A 6021-nucleotide genomic window follows, 5' to 3' on the forward strand; every position below is an offset into this window, starting at 1 on the left:
TAGTAAAAATTTTATTACAAGGAAGTATTACTATAAATATTGTACTGTTTGTTATTATAATAATTTTTAGTTGTAGTCCTTTATTTCAGAGCTTGTTTACAAACACTTGGTAACGTGCAAATGTTTTGAATAGCAAACGGTGTTTCTAAACAATAAACTTTAAATTTAAAAGAGTAAAAATAGCAAAACTGACAGAAAAATATTAAACTAAAATTAACAGTTTAAATTTATAAAACTTTAGGTTGCTTTAACTTACAAAAACCAACTATTTTATAGGATTTTTAAGTAAGAAATAAAATTTAAACTAAAGTTTACTTAAACTCATAAAACATTATTAAATCAAGTATTAAATTAATTCTTTTAAACAAAAAAGTGTTATAATGATTTACCTTAAGTGTGTGAATAAATCAAACGCCTAAATGTATACTATAAGAACAATTTTTTTTAGTTTAGAAAACGCATAAAATAGAAGAAATATAAATATTTTTTTACATGATTAATGCAAATATGAAACAAAAGTTTAAATAAAACCGATAAATAAAATTAAACTTAATTAGATTGTATCAAAAAAAAAGCTAATATTCGGTAAAAAAATATAAAACTTGTTTTACTACGAGTGCAAGGTACGAAATTTTCCCTAGGTTAAAAAAGCGTATGTTATCATTGTCCTTAGTCCCTACAAGACCCTTTAACGCTAACTACTATACAATTAAAAAAGAAAAACAGTCATTTTTTTGTAAATTTGTTTGATCTTAAAATTATTTTCAATATCTAAAATCAATTACTTTTAGTTTTTACTATATTTAAAAATATTACTTCAATACTACATATGCTTTAATAAAAAACAAAAATCTTTTCAACTAAAATAAAATCTTTAAGAAAAATGTTCGTTTCTTGTTCTTTAAAAGTTTTACACTTAAAAAAAATTGTTCAATATGTATTTACAGTTTGGCTTTATAATATAAATTTTGTTTTTAACTAGTTCTATAAAAACAAAATAACCTAAGTCAAAAATTAATTCGTGTATATAATACAATACAATAAATAAATAAAAAAGTTTATAAAATTAAATGTATAAATAATTTGTAAATACTTTCTTCTACTCTAGTACAGTTTAAAGATTATTTTTAGTTCATAATAAGTTCTGATTATGTCTAAAAGTTTTCAAAACTGACTTAAGTAAACTAGCTTAAAAGAGTTTAAAATACAAAACTAGCAATAGTTTTTTCGTATAAAAGATTTAAGTTTTTGCCAGTATCTTGTTTTATTTTTACAAATTTATTTTTTGTTTTACTGCATATAATAATAGTCATCAAATTTGTCTAGCTAGCTTGATTTTGTGTTCTTTTATTTTTGTTTATGTCTTTCTAATTATTGACAAATTTACTTGAAATGATTTACTGCTTTTAAGTTTACTTTTTTTTTTGTTTGTCTAGTATTCGTGATCTTTGTTTGTCACTTCAACCCTGTAAAAACCTTGGTTTTAGAAATATTTTTTACAATCAAAGTAATTATAGACAGTACTGAACTTAACTCATAAGACGCTAAATCAGGGATGAAAAATTATTTTCGTCGATTCGCCGAATTTGACAGCATTTTTTAACATAATAAACCATATTTTATAGACACAGATTTTTATAGGTAGATTAATATTTGTGTTTTTTTTTTTTTCTAAATAAAACATAACTTAATGTTTTCTATCAATTCATGTTTTTATTTTATCAAATCTAAAAAAATGTTCTTTAACTATGAAAATATACAGAAACCTAAATACTGAAAATAGAGTATTTTTTTAAGTAACTAGCACTGAATAGGTCGACTATTGATATACCGGATCCTAGTATTCGGATCCTACCGGATAATGCCTATTTGGATTTAGAACCGGATCCAGACAGATATTAATTTGAAAAAATATCCGGATTTGGCCGAATCCTGTTTTAAAAAATATTAACCTGATTCGGCTAAACCCTATGGATCCGGTAAGTCACTAGATATACTTTATTCGTTTTAGCTTTTTCTGCAAAAAAAAGGTAAAAGACAAATTTGAAGGCTCTAAAACTTTACTAGATATTTTTAGTTTCATGGTAAAGGGCAAATAAGAATATCTTAAGCTTAATTTTGGTTAGTTTTGAAAGTTACACTAGATATTACGGGAAAATAATCGAAAGTTGCACTAAATATTAAGACAAAACATGAAACTAACACTAGATATTCTAGAGTTCATTATAAAGATCAAAAAAAGGTCTTAGAGGTATTTTGGATTAGTTTTGAAACTTACATTAGATTTTACGAAAACGTTTGAAAAGTTTATAGTATCCGGCCGGATCCATTTAAAAAAAAATAAAACCAGGATCCGTATCCGGCCGTATATTAGTTTTTTGGATCCGGTATATCACTAGTACAGACAAAAAGTTAATTAAAATAGTAAAAAACGTATTTGAATAGTACCCAGTTATAGTGTTTGTTAACAGTCGGGACTCGGGACCTTAGAAAAAAACAAATCTACTTAATACGTTGAACTAGATGAAAAAACGTAGCAGCCAAACTGCGTAGAAAAGTTAAAACTAAAATGTAAATTTTTTTAGTAAAAATTTATTTATGTAAATCTACATTGATGTTGGCATAATTAAAATTATAGTACAATTTTTAACAATAAAGTTATGTTGCAGTTGTAATAAAACAACTATCTGTTTGTTACTGGTAGGTTTTTTTCGTTATATATTTTAACATCGATATTTTTTATTTTTATTTCACATTAAAATCTTAATGCTTTACTACTAGAAGTAGTAGTTAAATCTATCATATAAGTTATGTAACAATTTTAATATCTATAATTTAAGTAACTATATATTAATAAATTTGGTATGTATCCCATGAAGAAAGTTAAGTATACTGTAAAGTGTTTATTATAAGTATATATTTATCTCTATAGCACTATAAGTTAACATTAAAAGACTAAAAAAACTTATTATTAGTACTTCGTAAGACAATAATTGATAAGTTTTATATATTTGTAAATTTTTAGTTAGGATTATGATTAAAAAATATTTAATTTTATTGTTATTTGGAGACCAGTAAAACCATTTATTTTTTCTAATTTCAAATGAAACTATATTTTTAGTTGATGTTATATTTTTAAACTTTTCTAGAAATTCAAAAACTTCTACTTGAGAGCTTTTTTTTTGTAAGTTTTATAGTAATTAAAAAGCTATTTAAGTACTGTCAAAAAAATTGTTACTCAAAACTGTGTAATTAGCAAAGACTTTAAAAGACCTAACTTTAAAAGCATTATAATACATATTTTAAATTCTAGTATAAAATATTGTTTTTTAGCTAATATAGTTACGCTAAGGTAAGTTTTTTATTTAATGTAAAACAATTTACTATAAATTTTTTCAGATACAAACACTGTCTTAAAGTTTGTTTTGAAAACACTTTTTTTTTTAACCAAACGACTTTTTCATTTAAAAGATAACTTTTAGTCAAACTAACTAAATATTTATTGTTCACATTTCCAAACTGAAACTAAACGTAAGTACTTTAAATAAAATGCTGTATTAGCATTTTCTTAAAATAATTTATTTTGACTAATAATTTTGGCTATTTCAAGTTTTTTTTTATGTAAGATGAAAGCTTGTTAGCATTTTTTTTTTTTTGAAACCAATCACATTATAGAATATAAACATTAATAATCAATTACAAACGCTCCTACTAACACTTAATACATGTAACTAAACAAATTAGTAATTGCTAAAAAATATGTTTCAACTTTGAAAAGTACTTAATATACCAAAACTAAGTTTTTTTCTGTAAATACAACAAATCAAACCTCCTTACTTGGTTGAAAATATTTAAAATGTATTGAAACAAAAAATCTACTGAAAGAAATTAAAATAAAAGCAAATTAAAAGCTTTATTTCTTCAATCTATTTCAAGCTATTTGAAAGTAAGTACTCAAAACAAGGTTCGTACGCAAAATTTTGTACTGACATTCCTGATTAAGAGTGAAACTTTTCTAACGTTTGTTGGTCACCCAATTTAACTTATAGTCAGATAAAACGAAGTAATTTATCAGATAAGCTGTAACTGTGTGGCTTAATAATAATAGAATTTTTTCAATAAATTATTTAGTTAAACATTGTTTCTGGAAAAACTAATAAACATTTTGAGTTTTTTAAACCTACAGACATATTTAACAAACTACTTTCAGTGTGTTAGCTCACATACACATCCATCAACAACACTGATACACTCGCATTAAACATACTCGACTCCTTACAAAAAACCCTTAAACGTGTCAACTGAAAAGTTCTTTAACAATAACTGCTCAAAACAGAAGAGGTCTCAATTTTTTTACAAAATACTTGAAGCATTTATACTTGACATATTGCCTACAAAAACAAATGCTTTTTAATAAATAAATTTACGATTCAATGATCTAATCAAAAACTATTTTTACATCTTTTTTAGAAATTCATATATTTTTAATATTTGAATTGATATTCAAAAACTTTCAAGCATATGAAAAGATATTTTTCTATTTAAAAAAAACTGATTTAGCCTGACACGTATGAATCCTGGAAACACAAAAAGATATATTTCTTAGAAACACCTTATATAATATTGATAAAAGTCCAACTACAGTCACCTCTAGCGAATCTACGCACGTTGTGTCCATAGCAAAAATACATAACCAAACAAGAGAACGTAACTAAACGAGATGTAGCAAACATACCTACTATGATAGCTATTTTCTTATTTTGAATTTGATTAACTATAATATGGTGACTTTCTCACTTTTATTGTTTAAAAAATTAGTTTTCATTCAAGTTATACATTGAAGAGCTTTTTAAAAAAATCTTTATGTCTATTCAAATTTTTTTTCTATTTTGTAACATGCCTATTTAAGATTATACTAGTATTGCATGGTATTAGAGTTAAATCTTTCTATAATATCATGCAAGACAAGTTAAATCTTAGATGGCAAAGAACAAGTCAGCTAAATTTATTTATTTTTAAAACAATTTAATTTATTGAGTTGAAATGAATTTTTATGCCATAAATATTGTGAGTATTGAATATTGTTTGATTTAAAGGTAAAAAGAGAGGCTAAAAAACCAAAATTATAAAGAGGAAAGTTAAAGAGTTCACTAGGTTCCTTATAGAAAGCACAAAATAAATATTCAAAAAAAATTTATATTCTATATTTTCAAACCATATAAAAAAATAAAAGTATATTGCTAACTTTATACATACAATAAATTGACAATATTTACAATTTTGCAAAAACTTTGGAGAATTCTAAAACGCGTAATTAAACGAGAGTTCGTAACCAAACGAGTGCGTAGATTCACGAGAGGTGACTGCAATTTGATATTTATACCCTTTTACTTGATTGTCCTAATGTCTTAAGTACAACTATGCAGATTAATAAAATTAAGTAGTTTCCCTATTTCTTTAAAACATTTATGTTGTTAAACCTAGAAAAACGTTCTACACATTGCTAAGAAACACTTTTAAGTTCAGAAAGCATTGAGATAGATAAACCATAAAAGAAAAAATAATTAAACAAAAGTTATTTGTTATCTAAAAAGAATCCGTAAGTAAAATACTTATTATACAAAATAGTAAAATAATTTTATTAAATTATTTTTGTAAATGATACTAAGAAATACTGTTGAAGTTTTTAATTTCATACCAAAACTTTTTATTGAAGAAATTCAATGTAAGTGAGGACCTAATTAATTTCATTGATTAACCGAGTGAAACATTGTTTTATAATAAACTCGTGGACTAATAAATTTTTAATATTCTCATTGAATTCAAGTTGAGAACTTTGATTTATACTCTCTAAATTAATTAAACGTTTATAAAAGTTATTTTTAAATGCAGTATTTTATTTTATGTTAACTTTTAAAAGAGTTTAAAAAGTTTTATATTACATCTTTTTAAAAATTTTTAATTTGTTTTTAGAACGATGTAGAAAAACAAAACATTATTAAAAGTACATATACTAAAAAA

Source organism: Thalia democratica, chromosome 7 (genome assembly GCF_965202585.1).
Source record: "Thalia democratica chromosome 7, ktThaDemo2.hap1.1, whole genome shotgun sequence".
In the NCBI taxonomy this organism is placed as follows: Eukaryota; Metazoa; Chordata; class Thaliacea; order Salpida; family Salpidae; genus Thalia; species Thalia democratica.